Consider the following 13101-nt stretch of genomic DNA (forward strand, 5'->3'; position numbering starts at 1 on the left):
CTTTTTGGGAGAAGGTCCCTTTGGAGCTTTGGACACTTGCTTCCCTTTCTCAGCCTTTTTGCCCCTGGCCACCGGTTTGTCGGCATCATGAATCGATCGCAGCATGTCCGGTGTCAGTTCCCTCGGACCAGTTGGCCTAAACTCCTTGATCGTTCTGATCAGTCTGCTGTCGGAGGGCACATTCCCATACATCGACTCCGGAATAGAGCCAATAAAAGAAAATTTTGATGCATCAGATACGATGATCTTCTTGGTATGAAATGTACCAATAGAAGACATCGATGCACCATCGGCTGTTGAAACATCGAACTTGTCCATGGCCCATCATGTGATCAGGATCCAGAACCAGGCCAACGACACCTCGGAGTGTCGGGAAGAGGAAGAGAGGCTCTGAATCAGCTGTTGCCAGAGGACAAACCCATAGTCTAGGTTTATCCCGTTGTACACCCCATACATTATCGAAAGGAAAAGACGACTTGCACCGTCAGAACCTGAGCTCCTCTCTGACAGTCCCTTGAAGAGAACTGTAAATAACCCATTCCACTGGGGCGGTAGGCAGGACTTCTTAAACCTGGCGACAGAGGTGAGAACCTCTGTGTAGCCCATGTTGTAAAACATGCTGTACAACATCCCAACCGGAATCGTGTCCGGGTGAACTCGCGATGAATCAGCTGCAAACCCTAACAAAGTGCAGAAACGGGGGCGAGAAATCGAAGTCTTGTGTTCTGCCACTTCAAAGAATACCCTGTCGACGGCCTTGTCATAGTAAGCCGTCGCATAGACCTGAGATAAGGCCACCATTGGCACCGTTTCAATTCTTGACAATGCAGGAGCAAGCTGGGAGTACTTGAGGCATTCAATGACCGGCGACATATAGGAATCATACGCCAGTGGGTTCAGATCGATGACCAGGCATTGCTGAGGACGGATGGGGAGGATCTAAGAAGTAGCATGAACAGATGAAGATTCAGCCATTGTTGCAGGTTTGGAGAAGAAGAAGAACGTGAGAGTGTTTGGGAGTATTTTTGCTTTGGGAATTATGGAGGCAGTAAAGAGGTAAAAGGTGGTGTTGAAGGCCTTTTATAGTGGGTGATAGAAGAGAGAAAAATCGTTTCAAATCTCTTATGGAAATACGAAACGGGTTTTTGGAGTGACTGATTGGTGACAGTTGGGGCGTGCGATGATCATGTAGGAGAGAGAGTGTCAGTTTCCTAGGATTACGCCGCCCAATAAGCGCCGGTTCAGAGAGAAGAACCGTTTCCATTTCGACACGCGCCTTTAATGCCAGATTGATGACGCTTCAATATCGCACACGCGTCCATAAGTGTCAGAAAAAGCGCGGCCGATTCAAATTCACGCGCCCTCCTTTTTACCGTCGTTTGAATTTCTATCCATTTAACTCCCGCTGAGTCAGCAACTTTTTGTCTTTTCCCCTTCTGTTTTCAATTAATGTCCCACATGGCTGATTTTTGACCACAACTTCATTAGTAACCATCCAGTAATAATCCAGCCTGTAAATTAATTAGTAACGGAATTTTGGAAAATCTTGGATTTTCGTGCAAAGAGTGTAAAAGAAAAAGAAATAAAGCAACTCTTTTTAGGATAATCTGTGATGTCAATAACGACACGAAACTGATGATCCCGGGCACGAATCTCTTCCTTCAAGATCAAGAGAGACCTCAAAGTGTTAGTGTGGAATCCCGTTGAATTACGATCAAACATTTATTAATAAATGTCGAAAGGCTTTTTTTTTAATTAGGCTAATTAAGGGTGGTTTCGCTTTGATTCAACAATTCAATTCTTGATATAAGAACAAATGTGGACAAAGTACTTGTGAGACTAGTGTAGTCTGTTGAACAAGTAGGTTTGAGGTGATTTTGTAGTGGCTTGGAATAATATGAAATCTCAGATAAAATTTTAAAACTAGATCCCTTGGGAAGAAATGTTATGGTATGTAACAATTTCATTGGAATCATGCAAAAAGAAACAAAATTGAGATTCCATGAAGGTACATTCGACAATTCATTGGTGAAAACTTGATCAAGTTAATTGGTCACCGTCAATTCGTTGGTGTTGAATTTGGGGTTTCACTCAGCTCGTAGTGGCACGAAACTAAGATCATAAACACAGATGTTGTGTAACCATAAACCTCAGTGGTAGTTTCTGAGAGTCTCAAGGGTTACAGTGATGAAACAAATGTAATGGAGAAGTGTAGTGGGGATGGTGAAAGAAAACATAGTACCTCTGTTGCAAAAAAAAATAAGGACCAAGCAGGAGACTCTGAACTCATGTGAGAAGAGAGTGAGGTAGCTCACGATTAGAATAAATGAGTTAGCCTTATTGGGAAGACAAGGTTTGTGTATACCAGGTCATGAAGGCCATTATTCAAAATCTTATGAGGCTTGGGACACATACAGCAGCATGCTTCTAGGGACACTTAAGTAAGTCATCAAATATATCCCCATAAACGAATGAGCACACAAAGAAAAATAAAATATTTTTGGAGTTTTTGAAATTTATAATAAAAAGAAAAGAATAAAAAAAAATAAAAACATAAGAGTTAAAATAAAATTAAGACCTAAACAACAACAAAAAAAAAACTCTTAAAAAAAATGAAAAACCGAACCCGAACGTTCGGTTGGTTTCAGTTCCACAAAATTTTTGAAAAACCGAACCCGAACCTTCGGTAGGTTTCGGTTTTGGAAAATTTTGAGAAACTAAGGAATTTAGATATACAAGAAATAAATTCTTTTAACATAAAGAAAAACAAAACAGTGCAAGAAATATACAACACAGAAAAACTACCTTTGAAGTAATGAGCGAGTCAGATGGTTGAACCGAGCCCGAACGTTCGGTTGGTTTCGCTTCTTACGTTTGAGGTTGAGAGGTAGTGTGAGGTACTGACTCTGATTCCATCATTCCTAGCCCTTGCAATATTTTATTAAATGATGCTTCTGGAAGAGCTTTGGTAAAGACATCAGCCAGTTGATCAGTGGTTCTTACTAAGTAAACTTCGACGTTTCCATCTTCCACATGATCTTTGATGAAGTGATACCTTAGTGCTATGTGTTTGGTTTTAGAGTGTTGCACTGGGTTATGACAGATCCTAATTGCACTTTCAGAGTCGCAATATAGTGGGATCTTCTTCATATTGAGTCCATAGTCTCGAAGTTGACTCTGGATCCAAATCACTTGTGATGTGCATGATGCAGCAGCAATGTATTCCGCTTTAGCAGTAGACAACGACACACATGTTTGTTTCTTGGATTGCCAGCTGACTAATTTCCCATCAAGAAATTGACAGCCACCAGTTGTGCTTTTACGGTCGAGTCCACATCCTCCAAGGTCAGCATCAGAATAGGCTTGAACGAAGAAGCCTGAATTGGATGGATACCATAGACCTAAGGAGGTGGTTCGCTTAAGATAGCGTAAGATGTTCTTTACTGCCAGCATGTGAGGTTCTCGAGGGTTAGCCTGAAATCGAGCACAATAACACACAGAAAACATGATATCAGGCCTGCTAGCAGTTAGATACATCAGTGAGCCTATCATTTGACGATAGAGCGTGATGTCGACAGCCGGTTTGTCTAGAGATGGGGTAAGCTTGGTGCCGAATGCCATTGGAACTTTGACTTTTGATTCTCCCATCATTCCAAACTTCGCTATGAGAGTTTTCGTGTAAGCTTCCTGATTGATAAAGATGCCTTCGGGTCCCTGTCTTATATTTAAACCAAGGAAAAAATTAATAGGACCCATTGAGCTCATTTCGAACTTAGTCTCCATCAACTTTCTGAATTCAGCTGTTAAGCTTGGATTCGTGGAGCCAAAGATGATGTCATCGACATAAATTTGAACTATCATAAGGTGGTTACCTTCCTTTTTGCGAAAGAAGGTTGGGTCAACCGAACCTTGTTTAAATTTAGACATCTTTAAAAATTTTGTAAGCGTTTCATACCAGGCTCTCGGAGCTTGTTTGAGGCCGTACACAGCTTTATCCAGAATATAGCAATGATTTGGATACTTTTCGTTCACGAACCCAGGAGGTTGCTCCACATACACAGTTTCTTCGAGTTCTCCATTGAGAAAAGCACACTTGACGTCCATTTGGAAAACCTCAAAGTTTTTGTGAGCAGCATAGGCCAGAAATATTCTAACAGATTCTAGCCTAGCTACTGGAGCGAACGTCTCTTCGTAATCTATTCCTTCCTCCTGACAATATCCCTTGACTACCAGACGAGCCTTGTTCCTTATGACATTACCTTCCTTGTCCATTTTGTTTCTAAAAACCCATTTAAGACCAACAACCGAAGCGTCTGGAGGAGTTGGAATGAGGCGCCAGACTTTGTTCCTTTCAAACTCGTTCAGTTCGTCTTGCATTGCTTGAACCCAATCAGAGTGATCGAGGGCAGTGTTCACTGTCTTCGGTTCAACTTTTGATACAAATGAGTTAAACTTACAAAACCCTACCTTTGAAAATAAGGATGTCTGTTTTGCCTTCAGTTGAGATCGGGTCAAAACTTTCTCAGATACATCACCAACTACTTGAGAGATAGGATGATCTCTGGTCCATTTGGTGAGAGGAGGGTAATTCGGATCGAAGGTTGGATCTAGTTCAGCGTTGATCATCTCTTCGGGCTCAGATTGGCTATCGTAATCAGGCGTCATATCATCATGCTCCCCCTCAATTGATGAGTCTTGAGAAACATGATGTTCTTGGGTTTCTTGTGGTGCTGGATTATCAGGCGTTGAAGCACCTTCTTTTGGAGGGGCATCTTCGGTTGGAAAGGCACCTTCGGTTGGTGAAGGACCTTCGGTTGAAGTAGTAGAGCTTGGCTCCCCCTGGACTTGTGAGCTTGGCTCCCCCTCGACTGAAGCATTGTTGGTTGGAGATTCATCAGTGGGCGATTCTCCTTCATGCATTCTTTTTGCAGCATCTTCGACAATTTGCTTCATATGATCAATTTTGTTGTCAGCTGCACCTGCTTCTGAGAGAGAAGCTTTTTCCGGTTCGTCAAAGAGTTCCAGAAAATTCTCGTACAAATTGGCAATCGAGACTGTGACTTGGCCAGTTTGAGGAAAGATTTCCCCGGTAGCGTCATCTATGGCCTGTAGCTTCTTGACATAGTTATCGTCGAAGGTCACATAGCATGTCTCTTCAATCCTTCTTGATCGTTTGTTTAGGACCCTGTACGCCTTGGATGTGAGTGAGTAACCCAGAAAGATTCCCTCGTCAGCTTTGACATCAAACTTGTTGCGGTGTTCTTTAGAGTTAAAGATGAAACACCTTGAGCCAAACACATGGAAAAATTTCACATTGGGTTTTCTGTTATTTACTATCTCATATGGTGTGAGCTTGAATCGCTTATTGAGATAGGACCTGTTCTGTGTATAACAAGCAGCAGAAATAGCGTCAGCCCAAAAATAAAGAGGTAAGGAAGCGAAACTTAACATGGTTCGGGCAGCTTCACACAAGGATCGGTTTCGTCTTTCGACTATTCCGTTCTGTTGTGGTGTGTAGGGAGCTGAGAAATTATGACTAATTCCCTTTTCTGCAAGAAACTCTTCAAACTCCTTGTTTTTGAATTCGAGACCATTATCGCTCCTGATGTTTCGAACGACCTTCTTGAGCTGGACTTCAATCTGCTTAATGAACGCTTTCAGCTTTTGAGTCGCTTCAGATTTGAGCTTTAGAAAGAACACCCATGTAAAACGTGAGAAGTCATCAAGGATAACAAGAATATACTTGCTACCACCGATGCTTTCGATAGATGAAGGACCACACAAATCGATATGAAGCAATTCGAGTGGTTCAACAACTTTTGTGTTAATTACGGATGGGTGACTTTGACGACTCTGCTTTCCCATTTCGCATGCAGCACACAAATGCTCTCTGTCAAACTTGAGCAATGGAAGACCCCTAACATGACCTCCAGTGACAAGACGGTTGATATCTTTGAAATTGAGATGAGAGAATCTTCTGTGCCACAACCAGCTTTCGTCAGATTGAGCTTTGGATAACAGACATATGGCTGGGTTTCCTTTGATGGGTTTCATGTTTAGAGGAAACATTTCACCCTTTCGCTCTGATTTCAGAATCACTTTCTTTGTCTTTTTCTCTATGATTTCAGAACCTTCATCATCGAATGAAACTTTGAGACCTCTACCTCCAACAAGCTGAGATACACTGATGAGGTTGTGTTGGAGTCCTTCCACATAGGCCACCTTCCTTATTGTAAAGTCACCATTCGTTATCATCCCATATCCCTTTATGGTGCCGAAAGAGTTATTTCCAAACTTAACGTTGCCACCATTTGCAAGAGATCTGTATTCCCTGAGCTCCTCTTTCCTCCCTGTCATGTGACGCGAGCAGCCACTGTCGATGTACCATTCTTCGTCAAACTGCTCGTCACTCATAACCTGCAAAAATTAAGCAGATTTAGGAACCCAAAGCTTCTTGGGTCCATGTGAGTTTTTCATGGGAACTGAAATAGTAAGAGAGATGTCAACTAGATATGTTCGTTTTATTAGAGTTGTTTCATCTTTCTTTTTAATGGTATAGACTTTTATCTTGTTAGGATTGGGTGTGTTCGTTTTGGACTCTGGTTTGGGTTCATCAACCTTCTGCTTTCCCTTCTGTTCAGCTGATGAACGAGGTTTTTGAGAACCAATGGAATTAGCTTTAGAGAAAGATGGAGACGAATGGGTGGAAGTAAAAGAACGAGAAGAATTAGGAAGAGAGGATTTGGATGGAGATGTCTTCCTGGCTGATGACTCTAGTTGACCCTTTTGCTTTTGATCGTTGGAGGGGCTGACCTTCGAGTTTTGTTCTCTTTTGATTTCTGAGCCGAACCTCTGTGTTCGGTTGGAGTTGGTCTTGGAACCGAACCTTTGGTTTCGGTCGAAGTCCTTTTCAGAACCGAGCCCTTGCTTTCGGTTGGTGTTTTCTTGCGAACCGAACCTTTGCTTTCGGTTGGTATTTTCTTGCGGACCGAACCTTGGCTTTCGGTTGTTGGAACTTTCAGGCTTTCTTACAGGATTGTTTTCATACTTCAGATTCTTGTCCTTGTGTGAATAGTATGCATTCTGGGAGTGCCAGAATTGTTTCCTTTCAGAAAGGTTTTTCCTGTATCTTTGGTTCCTTTCAATCTTCCTATCCCTCATCTGCTTAGGTTGATGATGAACATTAGCTTTAGTTTTCGGTTTCTCCTTGGCTGGTTCCTTTGAAGTTTCACTTTGAGCCGAGGGAATATCCGAAGAAGATCCAGTTTGCACTGAGGGAGTAGAAGGAATGTCTGAAGAGGTTTCACTTTGTGCTGTTGGAGTAGAGGGAATGTCTTCTTTTGCTGATCTCCCATCCTCCTGAGGAATATTTTTCGTACCACTGGTGCTTGGCTCACTGAAATTATCGGGCTTATTCAATGGTTCAGGTATGTATCTCCCTTTTCTCATCCAGGAGGTTCTTTCAAATAGCCCAACGGTTTCGTTTCCATTATCTATTGGAGCTTCCCAGAAGTACTCATCACAGCCATCAGCATTGTCTTCGTTAACAATAGCTGTGAGTTCAGCTGTTTGATGTTCGGTTACTCCAGTCACCTTGTATACCTGATTCGGAGTAGTCCTGACCTTTTGATACACAACAGCTTTTTCTACTAATTTCGGGGACTTTTGTTGGGACAATCTAGCGAATTCCACAGAATTTTCAGAAATCAGATTTTTGTGGTTTTCAGTTTCGCTTTTAACAAATTCTGAGCAGTGAACCGTATCCTCTACAGAAATTTCACTCATGTTATCGTCTTCGTTAAGCTCAGATGCATTTTCAACATCGATTTTATTTTCTGAGCTTACGTTGGCGTTTAGAGAGTCAAATTTTTGCATAGTATCGGTTCTCAGTTTCAGTCTGTCATGTTCGTCCAAAAGATTTTTGAGCATGTCCTTGTGGTCTTTGGATTTAATGAAGGACTCAATTTTGTCCAGTCCATACATGTAGGTCGGATTGACATCATCAGACGATATCACACTCTCACATTTGTAGGCTTCGGCATCGATTTCATCCTCCTTAAATTCTAGAAAGGGCAAAATCATGCGATGGATCTTTTGGCCTATCTCACAATCCAAGTGAAGTTGAGTAATATTGGAATATAAACGTTTAGCTATTAAACAAAAACATTTCGTTGTTTTAACAATTTTAAATTGTCTCTCTGCAAATAAATGTTTTCGTCTTTAACTTTAACTAATTCCGACTCTTTTAACTCAATCCACATTCACCGCTCCTCACTCTTCGACGCCACCCTGCTTAATTGATCAGTCAGGTTAGAATTGGTGACTCGAGTTTGAGTTAAGCTACTATCTAAATGAGAAATTCTTGTATTGACATTTTTTAGTTCTTTCTCATATGAGGATGATGGTACTTTGGATGAAATGAAAACAGATTGTACCTTCTTTATCAGTTCATCGAGCTCATTGAACTGCTGGCTGAGTGGTTTGGCCGTAAAGCACATATCCTCCTGTACCTTCGGTCCATTGCTTCCTCCATCGGTATTGTATCCCCTTATTTGAGACACGTCAGTCACCATGAAGCATTTTCCACCACTGCTTTCCTCCTTAGCCACATAAGCATTTCCATGAGTAGGCTTCCTCACTTCTTCGTCTTCTGAGTCAGTAGACCAAACTTTTGTGCTACCGAACTCATCGTCATTAACCGAACCCTGCACAATAAGAGCATTAATAGAAGGGTTAGCGGTAGACTTCTTCTTTCTCAACTCATCCAGTCTCTTCTGCAGAACGGCTTCCTCATCATTTCCATCGTCCTTTTCAGCCATCTTCTTAAGAACACAGTCCTTAGCATAGTGATTCTTGCCACCACAATAGAAACAGCTTACTCCGGAATCGCCATCAGCTTTCGGTTCCTTCTTGGGCTCCTCAGCTTTCGGTTCATTGTTCGCTCTTTCCGAGCTGTAACTCCCCTGCCAGTTTCGGTTTTTGTTGCTGGGGAATCTCTTCTTTATGAACCGCTTAGGATTGGATACCATCATGGCATAATCCTCAGTTGAGAGATCATATTCTTCCAAGTTGAGCTCTTCATCCTCCATCACAGCTTTACTTTTAGATAGGAGGGCCAACGAACCAAGACTAGAGACAACATTCTTCTCTTGAACCACAATCTTCTCTTGCGACTTTAGAATACCCACCAGTTTCGCCAAAGAGTAAGATTTAAACTGTTCATGGGCTTTGACTGTGGAAACAACTGCTCTCCATTCAGATCTCAGTCCGTTCAAGAAAGTAACCTTTTGTTCAATGAGCTTCCTTTCAATGTCGTGTTTGATAATCTTGCTGAGAAGATGATTGAAGCGATCAAACGTCTGGGTCACTGTTTCTTCGGCCCCTTGCCTGAATTCACCAAACTCAGATAGAAGCAAGGTTTGGATGGAATGTTCAAGATCTTCGTCTGTGGAATACAGTTCGCGAAGTCTATCCCATACTTCCTTCGTCGTAGTGCATGAGCTGACCAGTCTGAATGTGTCGGACTGAAGGGCGAATCTGATCAACCTTAGCGCCTTAATATTGCACTGGAATTTGTCTTTTTCATCTTGCGCAATATCCGTCACGTCCTTAAGCAGATCGTTGTACTCTTTTTGCGTCTTAATGATTATGGATGTTGCAGAGTGTGAAAACGGTCCATTGATGATGGCTTCCCAGATGAGATAACCATTGTCCTCCGATCCAATCACGTAATCTTCAAAATGATGCGCCCATACTTCATAGTCATGGGTGTACAGGATTGGAATCTTTGTCGTCGAACCAATGCTGTTGGAAATATTAATGGGATTTGATTGCGTCGCGTCCATTATGATCGTAAAAACCTGTTCAAAGATCAGACTTGTAATAAAGCAGATTAGGGCAAAACAATAAATATTAAGATACGTCAATTAAGATGACGGCTCAATAAATATCGATGATTGCGGAAAAACCCTAATGGAAATCTTTTTCACAGAAAAGATGTGTATCGATTACACAGCCTCCCGCTCTGATACCAATTGATGAGATTAAAACAACTTTTAATCTATGAAGATCGATTAGATCTTGAACAAGTATATGAATATGAAACAGTAAAAATGCAATAATAAGAACAAACAGCTTGAATCAAACGTGTCGAATGATTAAATAAAATCCTTAGAAGAGCTCGATTAAGAACATCAACTGTAAAGGATTAGAAGATTACAAGAACGATTACAGAAAAATATTTTACTCTTGATCAATCGCTATTTCGATAATCTCTAGAATCTTGACCTAATATGCATGCAAGCATTAACCTAAATACTATACATAAAAGGCTCTCGGTTGGACAGGCCCAAACCGGAGAATACAAGGCTAATACAAACGAGCCCAAAAGACGCAACATTAAATAAAACTTCAGCCCTACACTATTCATGTTGGGTCATGGAGTATGAGTTTAGTGAACTCAGTATGGTGATGGTTTGATAATGAGATTGTGGGGTTGTTCGGTAATCCAGCTGTTGCGAGGTTGTAAGAGAATGGACAAATCCGGGTAGGGGTAATCACTTAGGACTGGTGAAAATACCATAGGGGTGAGCCCATTGCGAGTGAGGGAGTGTCGTAAGACTGCGGGGAGCCGTAGCATTCACTAGTTAGAAAGAGAGTGTTGTAAGACTGCGGGGAGCCATAACATTCACTAGTCAATGTGTGACACATATGGGTTCTTAGGCTTGGGTAACCTTGCCATTTGAGTCTTTGGGGACCTGGTGGCTGGAACAGGGGTGAGACTGAGGTCTCAGCGATGGTCGGGAACCGTTATATCTCGATTTAGGGAGGGGTTGTGGCAAATCGGAAGGATTGGAGTGTAATGCACATGTAGATTCACAGATCTCGGGTCATGAGTTGAGTATTAGATTGGATACTAGTGGTTTTAATTTTTATTTTCAGGCCAGACTCTTGTGTTTGAGTTTCGCTCTATCTGTTTAAAGGATAGGCATGTTGGAATTTTGGATTTTTATATGGATCTCATTTTGACTGGTTATGGTTTTCATCTGATGTTTTAGACCTGGGTGGATCGGTTCGTTTGGCTTGGAGAGGACCACGGCACACATGGAATTATTAAGTGGTAGACGCCAGAGGTCAGAGGTGATGTGTGACTACAAATCTGTTATAATATTCGTTTAGGGTAAGTCGAACTTAGTGATTTCGTGTGTAATGTGATTGTTTTTTCGGATTTAGTGTTTAGCATTGGAAGGTAATTGGGGCTTAGTTTTCGGATATCTGTTGATAATGTCGGTCGGGCATGGTCATTCAGTTTGGGGTCGAAGCTAAATCATCCTAGGTTTGGAAAAGGAATGGTTATGTCTAACGGGAGGTCAGAAACTTAGAAGAGTTTGAGCTTCCATGCGAAATGGCAGGGTGTTCTTTTAATGTCTGAGGGTAGAGTATTGAGGTCTATTCTTCAGATGGGATTGGTAGTAGTATCGGTGGTTGGTCTTCGGTGCAAGGAGACCCCTCCGTTTCTTTGGTTTTTGGTCAGGATCGACTGGTATGTCAGACATAAGTGTTTTGCCACTGATTATGGACACCAACTTGTTTCCATTAGTCGCATGAAGATAATTAGAATTGGAAGTGTTTTATTAGGTCTGTTATTCGATGAGAGATTGACATGGTGATATTTTGCATGGGTGTTTTGTCGGGGAGACAGACCACTATAGATTCTAGGTTTTGGAGAGGCAAAGGTGGTTCTGCAACGGCGAAGGGTTCGTTCTTCTTTGGGATGGAGGGTTCTGATTGGTTTCGGTTGTCTTGCAGAGATCATTTTATGTTTTGACTTTTTTTTTTTCAGATGCACTTCTCGGGTTGTTTGATTTGATCCGGGTAATGTTAAGGAGAGATTTCAAGGGCGAAATCAAATTTAAGTGAAGGAAAATTGTAACATCCTGTTTCGGATCGTTTGTGATTTAAGGCTCGTGGGCCATAACCCGGGCATGAAAAGGTTTTAATTCTTTCAAGGAGAAAGGTTTAGCGCCCTTTTTGGATATGGAAAAGGTAGGTTGTGTGATAAAAGGGTTCAGATTGTGCTTTAGAGACCAAGAGTATTGGTAAAGGCATTGGCTTGGTCTTTTATGAATTTTGGGTTTTTGTTCGTGGAGTTTAAGGTTGTGATGTGTTGCTAGAAGCGTAGGGCTTCTCTCCACCTTTCCATGGATATAAGGTTCGTTGGAAACGGAGTTATACCGAAGAAGTTATGATAGTTTGAAGTTTTGGCAAGTTTAGTCCTTACTGAGAACTGGGTGGCAAATTGAGTACGTAGGGTGTACACTTATGTACGCGTAGCTTACTCATGCGTTTTGCATGATTTTGGAGGCGACTTAGTATGTTGGGCGTACTAGGGGGTACGTTGGGCATACTAGGTCGAGAAAGAAACCCTAATATTTTTAGGTGACCCTATTTAAGGAACATGATGGCCTCATTTTCAGCCACCATTTCTAGTCTCCAAGCCCTCTCAAACCCTAATCTCGTTTCCCTACCTTGTGTGAGTGTGGTGGCTCATTTGAGTGTTTTTTAGTGAAGCTCTTGGTGAAGAAGGAGTCTTGAAGGAGGATAGCTAGTGCTTCTAGCTTTTGGAACTGAATTCTACTCTAGTTGATGCATCTTCCATAGGTATCAAGTTCAAAACTTGCTCATTGTTATGCTAGTTTTTGTTTTTGGTCGATTTTTAGGGTTTTATGTACCAAAATTGGAACTTTGAGAGTTTGGTGAACTCTAGAGCAAATCTATTGTCCTTTTAAGTGTATTGAGCTGTTTTGATTCATAAAAATGAGAACTTGGATATCTAGATCTCTCCATGCATATGTTAAGATGATTAAAGAGATTCTTAATGGTTATTTTTGGAATTTGGGTCCCATTAAGACATGAAAACTGATAAAGTCACAAACTTTGTTAGTTAGGAGCTTGAAATCAAGCTTCCCTGAGGTTTTGATGCTTTGGACTGAAGTCGTTAAGTCGAAAATAGAGTTTTTGGATTTGAGTAGTACGCCCCACGTATTGGTCTAGTTTCCCCGATCAGGAGTCGGTGTATGCTGAGCGTACCAGGGGAGGTAC

This window comes from Lactuca serriola, chromosome 7 (genome assembly GCF_051521515.1).
Source record: "Lactuca serriola cultivar US96UC23 chromosome 7, Lser_US96UC23_V15, whole genome shotgun sequence".
NCBI lineage: Eukaryota > Viridiplantae > Streptophyta > Magnoliopsida > Asterales > Asteraceae > Lactuca > Lactuca serriola.